Genomic DNA, 12,729 nt, shown 5'->3' on the forward strand with positions numbered 1-12,729 from the left:
TATGCTTATATATAAGCCTTTAATATTAAAAAAATTATTAGAGTATTATAAAAAAAGATTGAACATTTAATATCTACAAATCACAGAAATAATTAAAAAAACCTAACAACGATGAGTATATAATTATAAGCATGACACAATCACTTGTTTATTTTCAAATAAAAATGACAGGATCATAACTTACACAATATAATAATATTATGAAATATATAATAAACAAGAATCAAATAACGATAAAACTTAAGGGTAAAAAAAATTATGAAAAGGTTTTATACTAACAAAGAAAATTTTAGTTCCCATATATAGGAACAGGTTTCTGATTTAAACATGGCGTATCGAAAAAATTCTCTCGATAAATTATCTATCCTTATGTTCAAATTTTTTGATTTGTTTATAATAAATTAATGGTATGATAAGATTTTCTCTAATATAAAATTGGCATAAATATATGTGTAATCCCAATTGTGTTTGATGCAGGAATTTAACCTACTTTATAAAATAAAAGATCGATATGGAAAATCATTTGAATTGATTGAATTATACAACCAGATACATGCGAAAAATATAAATATGCACTATTGAATTTTATGTGTAGGAGAATAGAATGTAATCAAGTGTATAGAGTTGATGTATATTATAAATCAGTAGATTCGAGCTTGAGAAAAATCACAAATTCCTATTTCGTACGAAATATTACAAAAATAATTGTTTTTTTCTAATTTTAAAATAAATCTATGGTGTTGCAATTCAGTTTTACGCTTTTAATGTAATGGCGTAGTTTTTTTATCGTATGATACTATAATTTTTCATCAGATTTTTTCTATGAATATTTGTACACTTAGTTAATTAAATCCATGGTTTATACACAATTAATTTTTTTAAAAAAATAAAGTTAGAAATCGCAGAAAGCAAGAAATATATTGTTTTTATAGTTATTTAAAATTAAATTTTTGTAGTTATTTATTAAAATTAAACGATAAACGATACTTTTCGCAATCGTTTACTAAATTCTTCAAAAAATGCATAGAATAAAATTTCAAAAATAAATAATATGCCAAAAAAATTAAAATATATAAAATCACAAAATAAGTTTAAATTTATTGTGCTGGGCATTATATTTCAGATATATTTTACCTACTTTCAATTATTTTATAAAGAATTAGAGTTTATTGATATCTTTATAAAGTAGAAGTGCTAATAAGGGTTTCTCAACTCTTTAAAATTAAAAATTAGCATGGTGATCAGAAAAAAACGAAAAAAAAATATTTTTGGTTATTTTATATGTGAAAGGTTTCATTCTATACATTATTTTTTTATAGAATAATAATCTATAGGCGCGTTTCTTTTTAAGTTTTAGACGCATTATAAATTTCGCATTTTTAATCTTTAATTTTTAATTAATAATAGCTTTATGTCGTGTTAAATATTGATAATAAATATAAATGTATGTGCAAAACGATTTTAAAAGAAAATTATAACATCATAAATGCATTAAGTAAGAAATTTAAGTTTTTTTTATAAAGAAACTAAAGCGAATTAAAAGATTTTTTCACGCAAGGTATAATACAATAAATGCATAGCTTTTTTAAATTAAATCTGAGAGCAAGAAAATCTTTTTTTAGTAAAATAAAATATCAAAAATTTATTAAATTTAGAATTAGAAAAAAAATAGATACAAGTTTAGAATATTTTTACCAAAAAAATAACAAGAAATTCTCTTTCTTAAATTCATTCATAGACATTATTTTTTACATAAATTAGAAGGAAGTGTAAGAAAACCGTTCTTTCTATGTAAAATCTGAATTATTGTTTATATTATAAATTATAAATGCTTTTTATAAAATTAGAATCGAGATTTTGTTTTTATATATTAAACTATACCAGAATTTTTTTTTTCTAAATTAGAAATAAGTTAAAAATTTGCAGGTTTTCATTTTCAAAATTAGAAACTAACTTAATAATTCTTATATTTATAATATTAAAATTATAAAATGTAAATTGTGTGTATTGTAGATTTTCAGGTTTTGATTTTCTAAATTAAAGATAAACTTAATTATCGTATTTTTAATATTAAAATTAAAAATAAAAGGTTTTTGTATCGTAACTTCAATTTTTGATTTCTAAATATAAGTTAAATTTAAAATTTATATTTTTAATATTAAAATTATAAAACATAAAGTTTTTGTATTAGAAATTAGCAGGTTTTATTTTTCTAAATTTGAACCAAACTGCAAGAATTGGCATCTCTTAAAATTTGAGTAAATTCTTTTCTTTATTCTTTATATATGAACAGCTTAGTTTGCATAAATTTAAATTTATTGTCAATCCATATTGTCTGCTATCAAAACTGATTTATAAGAAAATTAGCTAAAAATTAACTAGATAATAGAATACTTATACCAATAAAAAAAGGATATTATCAAATACATCAACACAACTTAAATATTTATCGTTTATTACTTTAATTTACAATGATATTATTTCCCGATAATGTTTAACAATTTTATTTAATACATTTTATATTTCAAACCAAAAATTATTTAAAAATACAGACTGCCCATCCAAAAATGAACAAAGAGGTCCATGCAAGTATATTATCACTTAAAGATCTTAAAACCTCATCAAACAAACGTATTCGCACTTTAACAACAAATTTGGATTATGATACAGAAGATGCAGTTTCACTTTACAAAAGCATTTTGGAGATAGATGGAATAAGTGGTAAAGATCTATTGATTGTGTTTGATGCGATAATTATGTATTTAGAAAGTGGATTTAGGGTTGATCATGGTTTTTACATGTATTTAGTTCAGTATACTTTTTTTAATGGTGGAGATTGTGTTGAGATGTGTGTGGTGTCTTATTTTCGGGTTCTTGATTGTATACAGAACAATTTATATCTGCATGAAAATAGTCATATAAAAGATGACACTACAAGAATTAACATGGCGGATGAATCAAGAATCAAAGATAGATGTAGTGAAAATATCAGAAAAGGTAATGCAAGTAATTATTATAGTATAGAAAGTGACATTTCAGAGGATGTTAATGGTGTTTTAGTTGCAACACGAGACATAACTTCACTGATCTACGAAAAGTATATAACTGCCATAACATCAAAAATAACACATACCCATATAATAAAGGACATAGTCACTCTTCTCATAAAATTTCTCAAGAGCCATAAAATCCACATGCGCCAATTTATAGCCAATTCAGCCCGAATGCAATTTCCATTCCTTTCATATTTAATCAACAATACGGCTAGCGAGTACACAAAAGACGAAATAACCAGATTTTTTTTGTGTAAAGAGCACAGGGATTTAAAGCCCCAACGCGAAATTCTTTTTAGGCTGAATAATCTTAATCCGTATCTTTGTTTGATTGATCGGACTGTTTCTAATCTTCCTGTTCCCTTTCTGTATTATTTTTTTGATTGTTTTGTGTTTTTTGATGATCTTGGAAGGCAATATTGCATTGATCATGCTAGTGATTTTTTTTGTGAGATGGTTAATGTTGTTGAGAGTTTTAAATTGGAAATGGTTTGTGGGGCTAATCATCGGCACAAACATAATGATATTAGAAATCTGAATTTTAGTGATGTATACCATGATTCAGATAGAAATAGAAATAATGCAGGTGCAATACAATATAAAGTAAGCAATAATGAAATGCCCAGTAATAATGAAATGCCCAGTAATAATGATACGCTCAGTAAGAATAACATAAACAATTATGGAATGCACAGTAATGATAACTTAAATAATGATGAAATGCCCAGTAATAATAACTTAAATAATGATGAAATGCCTAGTAAGAATAACATAAACAATTATGAAATGCACAGTAAGAATAACTTCAATAATGATGAAATGCTTAGTAATAATAACATAACAAATAATGAAATTCTCAGTAATGATAAAACTCAAATAATAAATAATGAAGTTCCTAGCAATATTGATGAAAATAACATTATAATCAAAGATACTGATTGTATATTTTGTAGACATGTGTGCCCATCAACCCCTGACCTCAAAAAAACAATACAATCTATAACCGAAAATTTCAACACAACTTCAAAAATAACACCAATACCTTTTATTCACAATATATTTTTGCTTTACCGCACAAGTCTGAATCTAAACGTACATAGCTTAGGATCTTTTTTGTCTAAAGATAAAAATTTGCCTTACCTTCGACTTTATCTTTCAACTTTTGATTTTTCTTCTAAGAATGTTGTGGATTCTTTGAGAGAGTTTCTCGCTTCTTTTGTTTTGATTGGGGAGGCTCAGATTGTTATTCGGGTTTTGGGTGAATTTAGTTCTAAATTTTATAAGGATAAATCTGAGTCGGTTAATGCACATAGAAATGAATCGGATTCTATTTATGCAAATAATAATGAGAATGTTCTGGAAGATGATGAAAAGTATTTAAGGAAAGATGATTTTGATGGAAAAGGAGATGATCGCAAAAGGTTTATTTCCTTTGATAAACATAATAATTCATCTAATAGTAACATAAATAACACCAGGCCCATAAATATCATCACTTCGAATGGTGGTACTAATTCCAATGAATCTCAAATACATACACCGAATTCAAATAGTAATATGATGAATTTTACTGCATCGAGCGATAATGCGAATTCGACCGGTAATAAAATAAACATTACCATATCGAATCGGCAGATTGATTCAAATACAAATATTGGTACGTTGAATGGTACTATTATGAATAACACAAATATTAATGCTAAAGTTGAAAACAATAAAGTAAATAGTTCGGATAATACAACAGCATCCATTAATTCTTGTGATTCTGAAAGTAAAAAATCAACTCAAACATCACCAAAGTTACAAGACCCAGAGAGAAATATAAACCTATCACCCAGAAATAAAATACATGCCCAAGAAGAAACTTTACCCAATACAAAGAAAATAGATTGGCCAACATACGAACCAGATGCAAAAAGATATAATAGCAAAGATATTTATATTATTTGTTACGCCCTCATTATGCTTAATACGAATATTTATAACGTAAATGTAAAGATAAAAACCAATAAAAAAATATTTATTGATGGTATTCGAAGCTGCCAAGTATCAAATGAATTCAGTAATGAGTATTTGTCATTTTTTTATAATTCAATAAAAAATAAAGAATTCAAATTAAAGGTTCGTGGGAAGCCTAGCATGGAACATTATCGAATTATGAACTTGTTGATGAATGACATAAGAAATATAGATAATACTGGTGATAACAATACATCTTACAATGTAAATCAACCTTCTATTGATACAATTAATAAGGGTAATAATACATATAATAGTGGCAATAAAACCTCTATTGATACAAATCATATGGCTAATGATCTTACTATTGTTTCTAATAACAATAAAGATGAGGATATGAAAATCATGGGATCTGAACTGAAAAAACATGTCCTCTGGTACGATGATCTCACCAGAAATAAAACATTTGATGAAATATGTAATAATATTTGCACAGGATGTAAATTAAAGGCATACAAAACATTGTTTATACAGAATTATAAAGTAGTTCTGAATGAATTGTTTACTAAGGAAAAGAATATTGATAATTTATTGCAAATATGTAAATTCTTTAATGTTAAAGAAATCGAAGTTTTTATGCTCGTTCTCATGTTTGAAAATATCAACGAAGGTTTTTATGAAAGGTTTTTTAAGCTTTACTTCGAAATGATAATTCAGAACGAAAACAAATCACATAAATTTAATACGACCATACTACACCAAACATATAATACCACTATTTCTCAAGAACAAAAAAATATAAATATAAGCCCTAATTTTAGCGCTAGATCAAATCCTAATGCAAAAGATGAATCCAAAGGGTGTAATAAAGATACTGTGAATACGACTAATGAATCTGAAGGCAATAATAAGGATATTATGAATAAAGAGAATGAATTCAAAGAAAATGATAAACACGAAAGTATTCAAAATGATCATAAAAATATTGATAATACAAAGGATGAATTTAAAGGCAATAATAAAGATACTGTGAATATAAATAATGAATCCGAAGGCAACCATAAAGATGAACATATTGAAAATGATCATAAAGATATTGAGCATACGAAAACTGATGATACTCCCAATTGCTTGTACAGTGAAGGTGTTAAATCAATTTTTAATGGAAAGGATTATAATTTCTTTAACATTCCATTCTTCATATTTTCAAAAATACACACTCAAGATACAAACGAAACATTCTTTCTTTTAAAAAAAGACCGCTCCGTAAAAACAGAAAATCTATTCGTAATCCAAAAGTTTATAAGAAACACAGCTTGTATAGAAGAATCGTACTTCTTAGATATATTCAAAAATAGCATTGACTATTATATCAACACTGATAAAAACAAAGAAATACTATCTATTATATTCGAAATAATCCTTAAAAACTGTTTCAGAATAAGTATATTGCTGCAGAAATCAAAACAATCTCTAATTTACTTGATCGAAAAATGTACTCAATCAAAAACCATGTACCTCAATGAAGTATTATATAAAATAACCGAACTTGGTTTGAAAAATGAGTTTATCCAAGTAATAGACATCTTAAAAGATAAAGACCAAATCGAAACTATCATCTCTAAAACAGTCGATGAAAATATAGGCTTTATCGACAATGAAATTCTGAATTGTGTGTTTAAGAAGCTTGTTGATAATGAAACATATTCTGGTTTCAAAATTGTGCTTGCGTTAGGCAAAAAGTTCGATCTTTTCCCTCTAATGTGCGGAAAGTATCTAAAATCGATAAGGCTCAAACATAAAGAGACTATATTATTAGAAGAAAAACTTAATACCCATGATATTTTCAATACATTAGAAAATAATAATAAAGTAAAAAATATTATGAACGGGATAGAAAATGATCAAAATAAATCAGATCCTACTATAAGTAATTGCGAAAAAGAAGTAGAAAATGCAGCAAAAAAAATAATAATTCCAACAAATGAAGTTAATTATATAATTAAATTGGAACAAGAAGGAAATAATGAAAATCATAATTTAAGTAAACACAACGAAGAAATAGAAAATAAAGAAACCATGCCACACAATATCATTGAAGAGAACAAAATTGAGCCATTTTCCACATTCATGAACAAGCCAAAACATCTCATTGATTTTTATCTAAGCTCATCAACAATTATAAACTACAGAATATTGGAAAACCATATCCTACGTCGAAAAAAAGAAGACATTCAACAATGCCCAATCCACGATAAACACTTGATATCACAAATCAATGAAAAAATCACATACATCGCAGTAAAAGACAGCCTCCTCGACAACGACACCCTACACAAATACTCTTTATGGACAATAAACGTCCTTTCTGGATCCCTCCCTTTATTAATAGAACTATACAAAAATAATATGTTCCTATTCAAAGAAACTAAAAATTACACTTTAAATAGCCTAATAAAAATTTTACTGAACAGGGTCAAGAAAATCACAAACGGATATTCTCAATGTATATGCAACGAAGAACATCAACTGGAAAATGAAATTGACGAGTTGTTTCAAAATCTTATTGGAACTGGAACTTTAAAAAAAGAATCCATTTATTTTTATGAAAAATATAAAAAAGATAAGGAGCTGGCTAACGATAATTTTGACAAAAATATTGCACACCATGATGTACTTAAAGATAATATCGATTCCAATATCAATAAAGAGAACGAAGATATTGATAGCGAGAGGGAAAAAGAAGATAATATAGGTGATAATGAAGATATCCCAATCGAGAATAAAGATACTATAAGTGAAAATAGAGATACTATAAACGAGAAGAAAAATATAGATATTATAAGTGAAAATAAAGATACTATAAATGTGAAGAAAAATGAAGATATCCCAATCGAGAATAAAGATACTATGAGTGAGAATAAAGATATTATAAATGAGAAGAAAAATGATGATAGTATAGATGTAATTAAAAATGAAGAACTTTTAAGAGAGAGTGAAGATATTCTAAGCGATAGGGAAAAGGAAGATAATAATGGTGATAAGAAAAATGAAAAAACTTTAAGTGAGAGTGAGGATATTGTAAGCGAAAGGCAAAAGAAAGATAATATAGGTGAGAAGAAAAACGAAAAAACTTTAAGTGAGAAGCAGGATATTGTAAGCGAAAGGCAAAAGGAAGATAATATAGGAGAGAAGAAAAATGAAGATATTATGCATTTAAATAAAAATGAAGATATTAAAAGAGAGAATGAAGATATTGTAAGAGAGAGTGGAGATATTGTAAGCGAAAGGGAAAAGAAAGATATTGTAAGTCAGAATGAAGATAAAATAGATGAGAATGCAAATATTATAAGTGAGAATGAAGATATTAATAGAGAAAAGAAAAAGGAAAATATTATAAGTGAGAATGAAAATATTATAAGCGAAAAGAAAAATGATAATGCAAATATTTCGAGCGGGATGAATACATTTTTAAACGAAAAAAATATACCGACTTACTTCGAAGAAAAAAAGATGAATGATTCAAAATCCCAAATAAACCTAAATATGGATAACAAATTAAAATACGAAAATGAATGGGCTAAAAACAATAATTTTCCCCAAAAAAATGACACTGAAACTGACCACAAAAGTGAAGATGACGTCTTTGAACTCTAATTCAAATTTTAAATGTGAAGCAACAAAACCCTAAATACACCGACCACAAGATTAAATAAAGTTATTTTACGAAAAACATTGCATAAAAAATATACGAATTAAATATGTAAAGCCAATTTTATAAAAATAGAAAACGATTTTAGCTTTTAATTATTTATGAGCTGATTTGGTTTTCGACTTCTTAATTATGTTCGTGCAAAACATTGGTTTCCATTATAGATCATATATGTCAAATGCTTCTTTCAAACTTACCTATACATGTTTTCTTTTATAGACCTATATTTATTTTATCCAAGTTTTTCCATGAGCAATTTGTTTGTTTATATGCTTAAGGTTCAGTATAGATTTATAATTCATAAATATAGAAATTATGGTATTTTGTGATCAAACCATCCTTACTATGTTATATTATCCATTTGTATTTCTAAAACAGTTTTCTTAAAATTTAATCTAATCGAAAAAAATATTAAATATCGAATTCTTGATATAATAAAATCGTGTCTTGATAATTAGACTAAAATAAACACATAAAATCTCTATAAAATATTAATAAATTCAATATAAATACAAACAGGTTTTATATTAAATACGATTAAGGGGGAATAGCTTACTTTATTTATATATGGTTCAATTATCTTTATATAAATTTTATCTATTTAGACGTGGTCAGCATATTTGAAATATTGCACAACTCCAAGATGCATTTTTTTGACAACTATCCCTGATCTATCTTCATCAACTGCTCTTCTTCTCTCAAATGTGATGAGTTCAAGTGTCTTGCGGTGTGATTAAGGGGGAATAATGAGTTATTATACATATTAAAATTAATATATAAAATGTGTATGAAATAATAATAAATTACAATAGGTTATGGGGTGTAAATATGATCCAGAATCTTCATTTAAATGATTGAAGGTTCGAATCCTCTTCACATAATTCTATTGATATATTAATAAACTATAATTGAACTGCCTAGAGCTGCAATTAATACAGAAAAAATGTTTGGCAGACCCGCAATAAAATTATCTTTAAGAATCAAACACAAACTTCACTAAGGTGCTGAAGCAATTTTTTCGATTATCGAACGCAAGAAAAGTTGAACTTAACTCATATTAGCATAATGGGGTGCTTCTCCATAGCGGGGGACCCAATTGGCGTGGTCATCACCATTAATATTTTCCTCAAAAATAGATTTTAATCATATTGTAAACCTATTTAAAACTTTAAACTACCGATAAAGAGATCTTGGCCTGTATTATGTGATCTAGTTCATATAAAGCCTTGATATAGTTCGAATTTAACCATGATTAAAAAAAATCGACCATTCAACCCTTACGTATAATAAAAAGAAAATAATCAGAGTCAGTTCATAAATTATTAAAAAACATTTTTAGGGATTTAAATCTATAACATATATTATAAGATTGCATATCGTAACATAAAATTTGCATGTTATACACACATGCTAAAATATTGTAGATTATGAGTAACATCCTTTATTAAAAAAGCATATTCAAAAGATCAAAAGTTTTAATTTACTATGTGTATCAAGTATCCGCTTTAAAAATATCCCTATTATATCAATAAATGCCTTTACTTGCTATTTGTTTCGGCAAATAATTTAAGTTCGTTTTCAAAACACAATCAAGTGAATATCTTGCTTGTAAATTCTATTTTACGCAAGCTCAACCCTTCAGTTTTCATTGTATTGTTTGGGCTTAGCAGTATTATTTTTCTATTTTATAATTAAACAATGTTCTTGCGTTTTGAAAATCAAACTTTTTATCATTTAAATTAAAGATTCAAGTTGGAATTTTCGGCCACTCAACCATAACCATTTTTTTATATTGGTTATGAGTTCGAGATCTATAAATGGAATGGCACTTCTAAAATTCTTATAGAAAACTATTCCATTTTGGTGAATGAAGATATGGTTTGAGTATAAGAGTAGAGATAGGCTAATATATCTGTAAAGATAAAATAAAATAGCGGATAGGAACAGTGCAATGATCTTTTCTGGGCGTAATTCTTGCTATAATATCTATTTATTTTTAGCGCTAAATTATTCGTTATTATTTTAGTTTTTGTTCTCAATCACAACTTGCTTTATCTCTCGTGTACATAGTGTATTAATACTTTCGCCTATTTTCTCGTCTCGCAAGTCTTCTTCAATACCTCTTCTACGTTCAAGATTATCAATTTAAAGGATTTTCTCAATCCCAAGGTTTGCTTCTACAATAAATTACCTTTAAAAAAAGATTTACAGATAACATAATTTACATAGATAAATAAAACTTTAGTAAAATGCTACTCATGAATGCTCAATGCACACAAAATGGATCAATAGATCAAATTATTCATAATATAAAACAACCTTCGTTCTTTTTAATATGGTTAAAGAATAAATAAGCGTATTGAAGGGGGAGGAAATGACATAAGAACAACAATAATGTTAGCTGAAATAACATTAAATTACTTTAATAAAAATAATGTATGTTTTATTTGTAAATTCGTGTAACGGATTTCAAAAAATTCTAAATTCTATAATGTGCTCTTTTTCGAACAAAATTCATTAGAATGCCTAGGTTTTTTTTATGAAAATCAAAAGAAAATTTTTTGTGGCTTAAAATCTTCTGCAAAGAATTTCTAGTTGTCTTTAATATAAAAAATCATATTTTTCATATATATAATTTAATACATTCATAAAGCAAGGGATTTGTTCATATTAAAATTACATACTATTAAAATATAGAAACCAAATATAATAGTTGACGAAAAGAAAAAAATGCCCACACATAACATTGAGTTTTATTTATGGATAAATTTGAATTTAAGTTTTCTATAATTTTTAACAAAACTTATGATTAAACTAACGAACATATTTGGAAGCAACTTTCTTCCATGTTATTTCTTTACAATCTTCCACAATAAATGTTTTTCTCTCAAGACTTATATGTTCAAGTGCCTTCCTCAATACAATTTTTTGTGCGTATACTTCAGCTTAAGTTGGCATTATCAAGCATAAAATATTCCTTTGTAAGAAATATAATGAAGAAAACACCTATTTTATCTTTAACTATACTTTTTTCTAATCACCTGAACAAACAAAAACATTAAGCAAATACATATTGAAACATAAGAAATCATCTTTATAACAATACAAGTCATTACAAATTTTAGCATTTTCATTTTTGACTATAGATTTTATCACTAAAGATATAAGTCCACATGCAAAAAAGATCACATAATTGATAGATTTTATAAAACGACATATAATAAGAAATAATCCAAAATGGGTGATATTTCTTTTTTCTAGAATATCAAGTCAAATTTACGGGTTATAGAATATTATTCAAAGCTATATATGAGAAAATCATTTATTATTGTTATTATCATTATAAGTAGCTTTAACATTTATTTTTATGGCTTTTAAAACGAAAAGTATGATAAAAAGATATATAATTGAGAAAGGTATATATTTATTGTCTAATAAATACATTAGTTTTCTAGATTGTTGTTTTTAATCTTATATAACTCTGAATCGATTGTAAAAGGATATAAACGCTTAAAAGATAATATTTACGTATATTATATCCGAGGCCCAAATTTTATAAAGCAGTGTTAGATTATTGCTTTATACGAAAAGAAAACAATCTTTCTCGAATTATTTTGCAGTTTATAGATATTGAGTAAGAACGAACCTCTATATCAGTTCGCTAAGATTTCGAAAATTACCTTTCTGGTGTTCTGTGATGCAAAAAAAAATATTATTATTGATTGTAAAATTCTGGTATAGTTTAAATTTAACTATTCTAAATTAAAACAGAGAAAACACAATTTTCATAAATATATTTTGAATTATCTAGATTTATCAAGGTAAAAAGTCAATATTAAGTCAAAAAAATATGCTAAAAACATATCAAATCTTATGCGATATTTAAAATTGTTTTTGACTCAATAATTTGTTAGATAAAAAATCAAAAAAATCAACTCCATATTTTTTAAGTGTGTATAAAGATTATAGATAAAAAAAATAATAAATATATTAATTCAGATCCTA

Source organism: Rhyacophila brunnea, unplaced genomic scaffold, assembly GCF_057557595.1.
Source record: "Rhyacophila brunnea isolate RB1 unplaced genomic scaffold, BYU_Rbru_1.0 scaffold_38, whole genome shotgun sequence".
NCBI classification, from domain to species: Eukaryota; Metazoa; Arthropoda; class Insecta; order Trichoptera; family Rhyacophilidae; genus Rhyacophila; species Rhyacophila brunnea.